The following is a 15,000-nucleotide window of genomic DNA, read 5'->3' as shown; positions in this document are numbered from 1 at the left end:
CAGGAATTGTATCCGTGGACCGCAATGTGCGTTCGAAATGTCGATGTTCATGTGTCCTGCAGTTCACACGTTGACGCGCAATTAGCTGCGTTCTTCATCGACCCACGAGCCAAGTGATCCACCGTTCAGGGTAATCTTTTATAAATTTACAACAGTTCAATACTCAAATGTACTCTTCTCGGTTCTAGCGAAGCCGAGTTCCGTCACGTTCGACCAACGGGAATCGAACGCGCAGAAGTCGCCATAGGATTGACGACACAAAAACGTTCGAAAAAAAAAGAAAACGACGAACGCGCGAAGATACGCGCGTTCGCCGGCCGGGCGTAAAGTACATTATGATATATAACAACCATCGAGATCGAAGCTCCGTTCGTCAGGAAACGACGGGGATATATACACCCGATTCTGAATCCTCTGTACAGCACACGATCTCGCGAACGAGTAAGCACGGTGGCTAGCCCATGTTATATATGTGTTTGATTCTACTCTCTCGTCCAATTATTCAAGAAACAGCGCGCGTGCATCTCTCCATCGTTCGGGTGATAGTAAAGATTCGATGGGATTCGCGCGGCCGTCCGCCTCGAGCGGTCTTTCGTCCCAATATCCAGAAGCAGAGTTTGAAAAACTCTAGCGACGGCACGGGTGTCCGACTCACGACATCGAGGTTTCGAAGCCGGCGATCCCCTCCGAACGGATGGCGACCACGCGACCGACTGAAAGCATGAAAAATCGACGAAAGATAGAACACATCTCCGTTCGGGTGGTGTTTTTTTTTTTAAAAAAAAAAAAAACAAAAATTCGATGGGACTCGCAGCCATCGTCCTCGCGCGGTCTTTCGTCCCGATATCCAGAAGCAGAGTTTGAAAAACTCTAGCGACGGCACGGGTGTCCGACTCACGACAACGAGGATAGACAGCCGGTCCCCTCCGAACGGGTTATGCGACGATAAACTCGATGAAACTTTAGTCTCGTTCAGGTAGTGTGTGTCTTGTAAATCAAAAATTCGATGGGACTCGCATCCATCGTCCTCGCGCGGTCTTTCGTCCCAACATCCAGAAGCAGAGTTTGAAAAACTCTAGCGACGGCACGGGTGTCCGACTCACGACAACGAGGATAGACAGCCGGTCCCCTCTGAACGGTATATTATATATGAGATGATAGACGACAAACTGGATGAAACTTTAAGTCTCGTTCAGGTAGTGTGTAAATCAAAAATTCGATGGGACTCGCATCCGTCGTCCTCGCGCGGTCTTTCGTCCCGATATCCAGAAGCAGAGTTTGAAAAACTCTAGCGACGGCACGGGTCTCCGACTCACGACAACGAGGAAAGACAGCCGGTCCCCTCTGAACGGTATATTATATGAAACTTTAAGTCTCGTTCAGGTAGTGTTTAAATAAAAAATTCGATGGGACTCGCATCCGTCGTCCTCGCGCGGTCTTTCGTCCCGATATCCAGAAGCAGAGTTTGAAAAACTCTAGCGACGGCACGGGTGTCCGACTCACGACAACGAGGAAAGACAGCCGGTCCCCTCTGAACGGTATATTATATGAAACTTTAAGTCTCGTTCAGGTAGTGTTTAAATAAAAAATTCGATGGGACTCGCATCCGTCGTCCTCGCGCGGTCTTTCGTCCCGATATCCAGAAGCAGAGTTTGAAAAACTCTAGCGACGGCACGGGTGTCCGACTCACGACAACGAGGAAAGACAGCCGGTCCCCTCTGAACGGTATATTATATGAAACTTTAAGTCTCGTTCAGGTAGTGTGTAAGTCAAAAATTCGATGGGACTCGCATCCGTCGTCCTCGCGCGGTCTTTCGTCCCGATATCCAGAAGCAGAGTTTGAAAAACTCTAGCGACGGCACGGGTGTCCGACTCACGACAACGAGGATAGACAGCCGGTCCCCTCTGAACGGTATATAATATGAAACTTTAAGTCTCGTTCAGGTAGTGTGTAAGTCAAAAATTCGATGGGACTCGCATCCGTCGTCCTCGCGCGGTCTTTCGTCCCGATATCCAGAAGCAGAGTTTGAAAAACTCTAGCGACGGCACGGGTGTCCGACTCACGACAACGAGGATAGACAGCCGGTCCCCTCTGAACGGTATATAATATACATTATGCGACGGTAGACGATCAACTAGACGAAACTTTAGTCTCGTTCAGGTGGTGTAAAAAAAATTCGATGGGATACGCACGCACGGCTGTCGTCGTCCTCGAGCGGTCTTTCGTCCCAATATCCAGAAGCAGAGTTTGAAAAACTCTAGCGACGGCACGGGTGTCCGACTCACGACATCGAGGCTTCGAAGCCGGCGGCGTTCCCCTCTGAACGAACTTCGGCTAGACTAGTTACGAATCGTTGCTACACATCGTCTTCATCGTCGTCGTCGTCGACATCGACATCATCATCATATCATCATCATCATCATCATCATCATCGGTCATCGTCGCATAGCGGGCCAACATCCACGCGATGCGTCTTCGTTCTAGGTTACCCGATCCACGAGTATGTTACACGTGGTTTCGTTATTTCGAACGAAACGACATACGAAGAGCACACGCCCTTTGGGTAGGAAGCACGTTTCGAGAACGACGAGAGTTTCGATGAAAGAGACGAGAGAAGTCGACGCAGAAGGTATCCATGGATCTTCGAAGAGAACCTTCGAAGATGTATATCGGTATCCTTTCGCTCTGCGCGACTCGCTACAAGTTCTTTCGCTCTCGTCGACTCGTTCTAGACGCTTCGTTCGATCCCAAAGAGGAGTCTTCGATATGTCCCGTTGCTAGGAGGAGAACAAACGCAACACAGACCACGAAACATAGAAGAGAATAGGCGAGCATGATCACTCCGACACGAGGCACTTTAGAGATTTTCTTATTAGTTTGCATGGACTTTTATATTTCGTTTGTACGGTTTCCACGATGCAAATACGAAATACGAGATCGTGACGGCGGGTCTTTCTGTGTACGGCCTCTCGCAGGCGCCACGACTGCATTTCTCTTTACACCTGGTTTCCATCGTAATTTTTTCGTTTGATATCGAGCCTTAACTTTTGTTGGCTCTTTCGAAGCTAGAGTTCCCTTTTATTAGAATTTCATATATATATATATATATTATATGTTATATGTTTTATTCGGAGACGGCGGGTCTTTCTGTTTACGACCTCACGCAGGCGCCTCGAATAAGTTTCATTCGCATTTCGTTTTTATACTTGTATATATATATCTCTTCATCCCGATGATCGAGAGAGAGTGCCACCTTCTCTTCGTATAATTCCGTAGCTGGAGGGTCGTCTCCTCCTTAAGAATATTTCTATTCGTGCCAACGGAGGTTGCCAAGCTCCCTGGCGTTTTCGTTTGTTAAAGTATATAGCTTGTTAATACGTCGTATATACTTTCGTCGATACAGGAGGAGTACGGCTCCTTACCGACCATTGTGATATATATTTCATAGTTTTTATATGTGTTCAAGTCAAATTCTTTTGGTATCGTATCGTTAATGATCCTTCCGCAGGTTCACCTACGGAAACCTTGTTACGACTTTTACTTCCTCTAAATGATCAAGTTTGGTCATCTTCCCGGTAACATCGGCAATGCTTATCACATTGGCCGCGCACCAGTCCGAAGACCTCACTAAATCATTCAATCGGTAGTAGCGACGGGCGGTGTGTACAAAGGGCAGGGACGTAATCAACGCGAGCTTATGACTCGCGCTTACTGGGAATTCCTCGTTCATGGGGAATAATTGCAAGCCCCAATCCCTAGCACGAAGGAGGTTCAGCGGGTTACCCGGGCCTTTCGGCCAGGGAAAACACGCTGATTCCTTCAGTGTAGCGCGCGTGCGGCCCAGAACATCTAAGGGCATCACAGACCTGTTATTGCTCAATCTCGTGCGGCTAGAAGCCGCCTGTTCCTCTAAGAAGATTTGTTTGTACGTTGGTAGTAAAAACCCACCGACCGAAGCCGGGGGCCTTCGAGATACCATAAGTTACGTCTATTTAGCAGGCTAGAGTCTCGTTCGTTATCGGAATTAACCAGACAAATCGCTCCACCAACTAAGAACGGCCATGCACCACCACCCACCGAATCAAGAAAGAGCTATCAATCTGTCAATCCTTCCGGTGTCCGGGCCTGGTGAGGTTTCCCGTGTTGAGTCAAATTAAGCCGCAGGCTCCACTCCTGGTGGTGCCCTTCCGTCAATTCCTTTAAGTTTCAGCTTTGCAACCATACTTCCCCCGGAACCCAAAAGCTTTGGTTTCCCGGAAGCTGCCCGCCGAGTCATCGGAGGAACTTCGGCGGATCGCTGGCTGGCATCGTTTATGGTTAGAACTAGGGCGGTATCTGATCGCCTTCGAACCTCTAACTTTCGTTCTTGATTAATGAAAACATTTTTGGCAAATGCTTTCGCTTCTGTCCGTCTTGCGACGATCCAAGAATTTCACCTCTAACGTCGCAATACGAATGCCCCCATCTGTCCCTATTAATCATTACCTCGGGGCTCCGAAAACCAACAAAATAGAACCGAGGTCCTATTCCATTATTCCATGCACACAGTATTCAGGCGAAGGTAGCCTGCTTTAAGCACTCTAATTTGTTCAAAGTAAACGTATCGGCCCACCTCGACACTCAGTGAAGAGCACCGCGATGGGATATTAGTTGGACCGCCCGCGAGGAGCTAAGCCCACCGATAGGACGTACCACATAATGCCAGTTAAACACCGCGAGCGGTGAACCGACACTGTGACACACAGATTCAACTACGAGCTTTTTAACCGCAACAACTTTAATATACGCTATTGGAGCTGGAATTACCGCGGCTGCTGGCACCAGACTTGCCCTCCAATTGGTCCTCGTTAAAGGATTTAAAGTGTACTCATTCCGATTACGGGGCCTCGGATGAGTCCCGTATCGTTATTTTTCGTCACTACCTCCCCGTGCCGGGAGTGGGTAATTTGCGCGCCTGCTGCCTTCCTTGGATGTGGTAGCTGTTTCTCAGGCTCCCTCTCCGGAATCGAACCCTGATTCCCCGTTACCCGTTACAACCATGGTAGGCGCAGAACCTACCATCGACAGTTGATAAGGCAGACATTTGAAAGATGCGTCGCCGGTGCTAGATGACCATGCGATCAGCACAAAGTTATTCAGAGTCACCAAAACAAACGATGGACGGACAGACGAGCCATCCGCCACCGATTGGTTTTGATCTAATAAAAGCATTCCTACCATCTCTGGTCGGAATCTGTTTGCATGTATTAGCTCTAGAATTACCACAGTTATCCAAGTAAATGTAGGTATGATCTAAGAAACCATAACTGATTTAATGAGCCATTCGCGGTTTCACCTTAATGCGGCATGTACTGAGACATGCATGGCTTAATCTTTGAGACAAGCATATGACTACTGGCAGGATCAACCAGGGATCTTATTCGTATAACAATTCTTATAAATTTCGTTTAAGTTCTCTTCGTGTCGTAGGTGGGACGTAAGCACCGTACGACGAGACTTTTCGTTCTTAAGATAGATATATCTATAAAATATATCTCCTAGCGACGTTCGAGATACACCCATAGTTCAGTAATAATCTTCGAACGCCGCTCGCAGCCACTTTGTAATTCTCAACTCCACCTCCTCTCTTCTCTCTCTCTCTCTCTCTCATAGTCTTATATAAAATGTTTAGAATCGTACTTCTAAAGGAACATTTCCATAATGCTGTCTTCGTGTAAAAAGACTTATTAGAATATCTTAGCGGTAAAGCACGTATACGCACCTCACGCTGAACGAACAAGCGCGTATCCCAGTGCGTCGCGCTGGACATACCGTAAGAATATTCTTTCAATCGGTAGAACATTTTCGGCAGAAGACATACTACGCAAAGATAGTACGCTCCTACCGCCTCATCGGATACTTCTGCGAAAGCAGAAGTTTTTATAGAAAGCAGACGGTTATACTCTTTTGAATGAATCGATGCTCAGTTAGTACAAGCACACACGCATCTAACAATTTTTGTTAGAATACGTACACACAGGTCACCAGCTTCCCGACTCAGGGGAACCTTGCCACGATATTTGGTCATTACGTCCAGGACAGCGACCCGCGGCGCAGCAGTGTAGAGAAAAAACCAGAACGAGAACGGAGGAACAGTCGAGAAATAGCGTAAAATACACTAAGACTCGAGGAGCGGTGACTGAATTCTCAACCGAGGCCGTAGAATAGCCACGCGCTCAACGCTGTTCCGACCGAACCGTCCGGCTCGACGTCTCTCTTATAGATACGAAAGCGCCAGCCGGAAGGCCGGCGCCGGCCGGGCTAGCGGCCGCGCGCTTACGGTGCAAAACCTCCGTAGCAACGTACCGTTCGGAAGGGACGCTGGAACTTAGTCTCGCGAACGCTCGATCACTACTATACAAAGCCAATATCCAACCATCGAAATACATTACCAGACGTTTTATTAACATAATAGAAATGCATTTTTACCAAAAAATTAATTTTTTTTTTCACCGAAAAATTGCATCAGTAAACATACTCTTTTATCGAATACGGACAAAAAATAAGTTTATAATCAATTACAATACGTTAAAATAAGTAGAAATATGCAAAAAAATATATACCTTGTAACGTTAATTAACGAAAAAATTAGAAAAATATCCCAGTCGTGTCAGTTCGACGAACGCTAATTTTTTGAAAAAATCGATAAAAATGTTTAATCCCGACGTATTTAATAGAGATAGAACGATTCCCGTAAAAAAATTCATACCTTGTAACGCTTTTAAACGAATAAACTCGAAAAAACTTTTTCGCCCTCGGAATTTTTCTAAGTCCCAACGTACCGGCTCGGAATTTTTCTATGTTCCAACGACCGGTCGTGTCGGTCCAAACGTTTTTATATCCGTCTGCCGACGATATAAACGCTTAATCCCGACGTATTTTATCGAGTTATAACGATTTCTTGAAAAATATTCGTACGTTATAACGCTTTTTAACGAATTAATCGAAAAAGAGTGTTCGGTCCGAAAATTTTCTAAGTACGAACGACCGGCCGCATAGGTCCGTTTTTAAAAATCGTTCTCGGACGGAAATAAACCATTAATCCCGACGTATTTCGTCGAGTTACGTCGATTTATGCAAAAAAATTCATACCTTGTAACGCTTTTTAACGAATAAACTCGAAAAAACTTTTTCGCCCTCGGAATTTTTCTAAGTCCCAACGTACCGGCTCGGAATTTTTCTATGTTCCAACGACCGGTCGTGTCGGTCCAAACGTTTTTATATCCGTCTGCCGACGATATAAACGCTTAATCCCGACGTATTTTATCGAGTTATAACGATTTCTTGAAAAATATTCGTACGTTATAACGCTTTTTAACGAATTAATCGAAAAAGAGTGTTCGGTCCGAAAATTTTCTAAGTACGAACGACCGGCCGCATAGGTCCGTTTTTAAAAATCGTTCTCGGACGGAAATAAACCATTAATCCCGACGTATTTCGTCGAGTTACGTCGATTTATGCAAAAAAATTCATACCTTGTAACGCTTTTTAACGAATAAACTCGAAAAAACTTTTTCGCGCTCGGAATTTTTCTAAGTCCCAACGTACCGGCTCGGAATTTTTCTATGTTCCAACGACCGGTCGTGTCGGTCCAAACGTTTTTATATCCGTCTGCCGACGATATAAACGCTTAATCCCGACGTATTTTATCGAGTTATAACGATTTCTTGAAAAATATTCGTACGTTATAACGCTTTTTAACGAATTAATCGAAAAAGAGTGTTCGGTCCGAAAATTTTCTAAGTACGAACGACCGGCCGCATAGGTCCGTTTTTAAAAATCGTTCTCGGACGGAAATAAACCATTAATCCCGACGTATTTCGTCGAGTTACGTCGATTTATGCAAAAAAATTCATACCTTGTAACGCTTTTTAACGAATAAACTCGAAAAAACTTTTTCGCGCTCGGAATTTTTCTAAGTCCCAACGTACCGGCTCGGAATTTTTCTATGTTCCAACGACCGGTCGTGTCGGTCCAAACGTTTTTATATCCGTCTGCCGACGATATAAACGCTTAATCCCGACGTATTTTATCGAGTTATAACGATTTCTTGAAAAATATTCGTACGTTATAACGCTTTTTAACGAATTAATCGAAAAAGAGTGTTCGGTCCGAAAATTTTCTAAGTACGAACGACCGGCCGCATAGGTCCGTTTTTAAAAATCGTTCTCGGACGGAAATAAACCATTAATCCCGACGTATTTCGTCGAGTTACGTCGATTTATGCAAAAAAATTCATACCTTGTAACGCTTTTTAACGAATAAACTCGAAAAAACTTTTTCGCGCTCGGAATTTTTCTAAGTCCCAACGTACCGGCTCGGAATTTTTCTATGTTCCAACGACCGGTCGTGTCGGTCCAAACGTTTTTATATCCGTCTGCCGACGATATAAACGCTTAATCCCGACGTATTTTATCGAGTTATAACGATTTCTTGAAAAATATTCGTACGTTATAACGCTTTTTAACGAATTAATCGAAAAAGAGTGTTCGGTCCGAAAATTTTCTAAGTACGAACGACCGGCCGCATAGGTCCGTTTTTAAAAATCGTTCTCGGACGGAAATAAACCATTAATCCCGACGTATTTCGTCGAGTTACGTCGATTTATGCAAAAAAATTCATACCTTGTAACGCTTTTTAACGAATAAACTCGAAAAAACTTTTTCGCCCTCGGAATTTTTCTAAGTCCCAACGTACCGGCTCGGAATTTTTCTATGTTCCAACGACCGGTCGTGTCGGTCCAAACGTTTTTATATCCGTCTGCCGACGATATAAACGCTTAATCCCGACGTATTTTATCGAGTTATAACGATTTCTTGAAAAATATTCGTACGTTATAACGCTTTTTAACGAATTAATCGAAAAAGAGTGTTCGGTCCGAAAATTTTCTAAGTACGAACGACCGGCCGCATAGGTCCGTTTTTAAAAATCGTTCTCGGACGGAAATAAACCATTAATCCCGACGTATTTCGTCGAGTTACGTCGATTTATGCAAAAAAATTCATACCTTGTAACGCTTTTTAACGAATAAACTCGAAAAAACTTTTTCGCCCTCGGAATTTTTCTAAGTCCCAACGTACCGGCTCGGAATTTTTCTATGTTCCAACGACCGGTCGTGTCGGTCCAAACGTTTTTATATCCGTCTGCCGACGATATAAACGCTTAATCCCGACGTATTTTATCGAGTTATAACGATTTCTTGAAAAATATTCGTACGTTATAACGCTTTTTAACGAATTAATCGAAAAAGAGTGTTCGGTCCGAAAATTTTCTAAGTACGAACGACCGGCCGCATAGGTCCGTTTTTAAAAATCGTTCTCGGACGGAAATAAACCATTAATCCCGACGTATTTCGTCGAGTTACGTCGATTTATGCAAAAAAATTCATACCTTGTAACGCTTTTTAACGAATAAACTCGAAAAAACTTTTTCGCCCTCGGAATTTTTCTAAGTCCCAACGTACCGGCTCGGAATTTTTCTATGTTCCAACGACCGGTCGTGTCGGTCCAAACGTTTTTATATCCGTCTGCCGACGATATAAACGCTTAATCCCGACGTATTTTATCGAGTTATAACGATTTCTTGAAAAATATTCGTACGTTATAACGCTTTTTAACGAATTAATCGAAAAAGAGTGTTCGGTCCGAAAATTTTCTAAGTACGAACGACCGGCCGCATAGGTCCGTTTTTAAAAATCGTTCTCGGACGGAAATAAACCATTAATCCCGACGTATTTCGTCGAGTTACGTCGATTTATGCAAAAAAATTCATACCTTGTAACGCTTTTTAACGAATAAACTCGAAAAAACTTTTTCGCCCTCGGAATTTTTCTAAGTCCCAACGTACCGGCTCGGAATTTTTCTATGTTCCAACGACCGGTCGTGTCGGTCCAAACGTTTTTATATCCGTCTGCCGACGATATAAACGCTTAATCCCGACGTATTTTATCGAGTTATAACGATTTCTTGAAAAATATTCGTACGTTATAACGCTTTTTAACGAATTAATCGAAAAAGAGTGTTCGGTCCGAAAATTTTCTAAGTACGAACGACCGGCCGCATAGGTCCGTTTTTAAAAATCGTTCTCGGACGGAAATAAACCATTAATCCCGACGTATTTCGTCGAGTTACGTCGATTTATGCAAAAAAATTCATACCTTGTAACGCTTTTTAACGAATAAACTCGAAAAAACTTTTTCGCCCTCGGAATTTTTCTAAGTCCCAACGTACCGGCTCGGAATTTTTCTATGTTCCAACGACCGGTCGTGTCGGTCCAAACGTTTTTATATCCGTCTGCCGACGATATAAACGCTTAATCCCGACGTATTTTATCGAGTTATAACGATTTCTTGAAAAATATTCGTACGTTATAACGCTTTTTAACGAATTAATCGAAAAAGAGTTTTAACGAGTTATTTGGAGGGGATCTTTCGGCCTTTTCGTAGCGGTGCGAAAAAATTCTAAGTTCCAACGTCCCAGTCACGTTGGTCCGGAGGATGAAATTTTTCAAAAAAATAAAGTGAAATCGCTACTTTCGACTAGATTTCGTTGAAACATAACGATTTCACACAAAATTTCTATACCTTATAACACTTTTTCCCGAGTTATTTCGAGTTGAACTTTCGGTACTTTCGTAACGGGGCGAAAAAATTCTAAGTTCCAACGTCCCGGTCACGTTGGTCCGGAGGGTGAAATTTTTTAAAAAAATAAAGTGAAATCGCTACTTTCGACTAGATTTCGTCGAAACGTAACGATTTCACGCAAAATTTCGATACGTTATAACGCTTTTTAGCGAGTTATTTCGAGTTGAACTTTCGGTACTTTCGTAACGGGGCGAAAAAATTCTAAGTTCCAACGTCCCGGTCACGTTGGTCCGGAGGATGAAATTTTTTAAAAAAATAAAGTGAAATCGTTACGTTCGACTAGATTTCGTCGATACGTAACGATTTCACGCAAAATTTCGATACGTTATAACGCTTTTTAGCGAGTTATTTCGAGTTGAACTTTCGGTACTTTCGTAGCGATGCGAAAAAATTCTAAGTTCCAACGTCCCGGTCACGTTGGTCCGGAGGATGAAATTTTTCAAAAAAATAAAGTGAAATCGCTACTTTCGACTAGATTTCGTTGAAACATAACGATTTCACACAAAATTTCTATACCTTATAACACTTTTTCCCGAGTTATTTCGAGTTGAACTTTCGGTACTTTCGTAACGGGGCGAAAAAATTCTAAGTTCCAACGTCCCGGTCACGTTGGTCCGGAGGGTGAAATTTTTTAAAAAAATAAAGTGAAATCGCTACTTTCGACTAGATTTCGTCGAAACGTAACGATTTCACGCAAAATTTCGATACGTTATAACGCTTTTTAGCGAGTTATTTCGAGTTGAACTTTCGGTACTTTCGTAACGGGGCGAAAAAATTCTAAGTTCCAACGTCCCGGTCACGTTGGTCCGGAGGATGAAATTTTTTAAAAAAATAAAGTGAAATCGTTACGTTCGACTAGATTTCGTCGATACGTAACGATTTCACGCAAAATTTCGATACGTTATAACGCTTTTTAGCGAGTTATTTCGAGTTGAACTTTCGGTACTTTCGTAGCGATGCGAAAAAATTCTAAGTTCCAACGTCCCGGTCAGGTTGGTCCGGAGGATGAAATTTTTTAAAAAAATAAAGTGAAATCGTTACGTTCGACTAGATTTCGTCGATACGTAACGATTTCACGCAAAATTTCGATACGTTATAACGCTTTTTAGCGAGTTATTTCGAGTTGAACTTTCGGTACTTTCGTAACGGGGCGAAAAAATTCTAAGTTCCAACGTCCCGGTCACGTTGGTCCGGAGGGTGAAATTTTTTAAAAAAATAAAGTGAAATCGCTACTTTCGACTAGATTTCGTCGATACGTAACGATTTCACACAAAATTTCGATACGTTATAACGCTTTTTAGCGAGTTATTTCGAGTTGAACTTTCGGTACTTTCGTAACGGGGCGAAAAAATTCTAAGTTCCAACGTCCCGGTCAGGTTGGTCCGGAGGACGAAATTTTTTAAAAAAATAAAGTGAAATCGCTACTTTCGACTAGATTTCGTCGAAACGTAACGATTTCACGCAAAATTTCGATACGTTATAACGCTTTTTGGCGAGTTATTTCGAGTTGAACTTTCGGCCTTTTCGTAGCGGTGCGAAAAAATTCTAAGTTCCAACGTCCCGGTCACGTTGGTCCGGTGGACGAAATTTTTTAAAAAAATAAAGTGAAATCGCTACTTTCGACTAGATTTCGTCGAAACGTAACGATTTCACGCAAAATTTCGATACGTTATAACGCTTTTTGGCGAGTTATTTCGAGTTGAACTTTCGGCCTTTTCGTAGCGGTGCGAAAAAATTCTAAGTTCCAACGTCCCGGTCACGTTGGTCCGGTGGACGAAATTTTTTAAAAAAATAAAGTGAAATCGCTACTTTCGACTAGATTTCGTCGAAACGTAACGATTTCATACAAAAGTTCGATACGTTATAACGCTTTTTGGCGAGTTATTTCGAGTTGAACTTTCGGTACTTTCGTAGCGATGCGAAAAAATTCTAAGTTCCAACGTCCCGGTCAGGTTGGTCCGGAGGATGAAATTTTTTAAAAAAATAAAGTGAAATCGTTACGTTCGACTAGATTTCGTCGATACGTAACGATTTCACGCAAAATTTCGATACGTTATAACGCTTTTTAGCGAGTTATTTCGAGTTGAACTTTCGGTACTTTCGTAACGGGGCGAAAAAATTCTAAGTTCCAACGTCCCGGTCACGTTGGTCCGGAGGGTGAAATTTTTTAAAAAAATAAAGTGAAATCGCTACTTTCGACTAGATTTCGTCGATACGTAACGATTTCACACAAAATTTCGATACGTTATAACGCTTTTTAGCGAGTTATTTCGAGTTGAACTTTCGGTACTTTCGTAACGGGGCGAAAAAATTCTAAGTTCCAACGTCCCGGTCAGGTTGGTCCGGAGGACGAAATTTTTTAAAAAAATAAAGTGAAATCGCTACTTTCGACTAGATTTCGTCGAAACGTAACGATTTCACGCAAAATTTCGATACGTTATAACGCTTTTTGGCGAGTTATTTCGAGTTGAACTTTCGGCCTTTTCGTAGCGGTGCGAAAAAATTCTAAGTTCCAACGTCCCGGTCACGTTGGTCCGGTGGACGAAATTTTTTAAAAAAATAAAGTGAAATCGCTACTTTCGACTAGATTTCGTCGAAACGTAACGATTTCACGCAAAATTTCGATACGTTATAACGCTTTTTGGCGAGTTATTTCGAGTTGAACTTTCGGCCTTTTCGTAGCGGTGCGAAAAAATTCTAAGTTCCAACGTCCCGGTCACGTTGGTCCGGTGGACGAAATTTTTTAAAAAAATAAAGTGAAATCGCTACTTTCGACTAGATTTCGTCGAAACGTAACGATTTCATACAAAAGTTCGATACGTTATAACGCTTTTTGGCGAGTTATTTCGAGTTGAACTTTCGGTACTTTCGTAACGGGGCGAAAAAATTCTAAGTTCCAACGTCCCGGTCACGTTGGTCCGGAGGACGAAATTTTTTAAAAAAATAAAGTGAAATCGTTACGTTCGACTAGATTTCGTCGATACGTAACGATTTCACGCAAAATTTCTATACCTTATAACGCTTTTTCCCGAGTTATTTCGAGTTGAACTTTCGGTACTTTCGTAACGGTGCGAAAAAATTCTAAGTTCCAACGTCCCGGTCACGTTGGTCCGGAGGACGAAATTTTTTAAAAAAATAAAGTGAAATCGCTACTTTCGACTAGATTTCGTCGATACGTAACGATTTCACTGATAATTTCGATGCGTCATAACGCTTTTTCTCGAGTTATTTCGACTCGAACGTTCGAACAGTGGCGAATATTTCAAAGTCCCTGCGACGCAACGATACGCTCTTACGCGTTGCTCGCTCGCTCCGCTCGCTCGAAAAAAAAATAGCCCAACCCAAAACCAATCCCTTTCGCGTTCGTTCTTCGATTTCATCGAAATCTTCGTTCGAACGCTCGGGATCGGTTTTGGGTTGGGCTATATTCGTCCGAGCGAGCGCAGCGAGCGAGCATTTGTCGCGATTATTTTCCTCGTTTTCGTCTCTCTCGTGAAACGGGAAAAAACGTGGAAAACGGGAAAAAAACGGGAAAAAACGGGAAAAAACGCGAAGAAACGGGAAAAAACGCGAAAAAACGTTTAAAAATATTTGAAAAAGCGCGCGCGCGCGCGCGCGCAAGACGAGCTGCGCAGAACGGCGTACCTTAAGAGAGTGTTACCTACTCCGGCGCATACCCGCTGATTCGGAGGTGCGCGCGCAGCGGTAGCACGAGCGGCTAAGTCCAGCGGCGTATTGCTTTTTACTGGCACGCGACAAAGTTGCAGCGGCGTATCGCTTTCTATTCGTGCGTCTCGTTGTTTGATTTAAAGGAAAAAAAAAAATCGCTACGCACGACCATCGGCCGTACGTAGCGAAATTATTTTTTTTAACCGCAGGAGACAAAGTCCCAGCGGCGTATTGCTTTCTGTTTGTACGCGACTAAGTCCAGCGGCGTATTGCTTTTTACTCGCACGCGACTAAGTCCAGCGGCGTATTGCTTTATGCTCGTACGCGACTAAGTCCAGCGGCGTATTGCTTTCTGTTTGTACGCGACTAAGTCCAGCGGCGTATTGCTTTCTGTTTGTACGCGACTAAGTCCAGCGGCGTATTGCTTTTTACTCGCACGCGACTAAGTCCAGCGGCGTATTGCTTTCTGTTTGTACGCGACTAAGTCCAGCGGCGTATTGCTTTTTACTCGCACGCGGCTAAGTCCAGCGGCGTATTGCTTTTTACTCGCACGAGACAAAGTCCCAGCGGCGTATCGCTTTCTATTCGTGCGTCTCGTTGTTTGATTTAAAGGAAAAAAAAATCGCTACGCACGACCATCGGCCGTACG

At 43.3% G+C, this 15,000-nt stretch overlaps 2 non-coding genes across 2 annotated transcripts in view; both read right to left on the bottom strand.

The window, feature by feature from the left end:
* The window catches only part of LOC126876679 (5.8S ribosomal RNA), a 155-nt gene extending 22 nt beyond the window's left edge, over positions 1–133 (bottom strand). Inside the window, exon 1 of the ribosomal RNA XR_007694428.1 lies at positions 1–133. This exon is cut by the window's left edge and continues 22 nt beyond it. This is a non-coding gene — a ribosomal RNA (5.8S ribosomal RNA).
* Positions 134–3,492: 3,359 nt separating this feature from the next.
* On the bottom strand, positions 3,493–5,415 carry LOC126876694 (small subunit ribosomal RNA). Its single transcript, XR_007694443.1, has one exon. It is a non-coding gene; the product is annotated as a small subunit ribosomal RNA (ribosomal RNA).
* Positions 5,416–15,000: the final 9,585 nt, after the last annotated feature.

The sequence above is a fragment of the Bombus huntii genome, unplaced genomic scaffold (genome assembly GCF_024542735.1).
Source record: "Bombus huntii isolate Logan2020A unplaced genomic scaffold, iyBomHunt1.1 ctg00000090.1, whole genome shotgun sequence".
Classification (NCBI taxonomy): Eukaryota; Metazoa; Arthropoda; class Insecta; order Hymenoptera; family Apidae; genus Bombus; species Bombus huntii.
The sequence above is the reverse complement of the archived record's forward strand: the minus strand, read 5'-3'. Positions and strand labels throughout refer to the sequence as shown.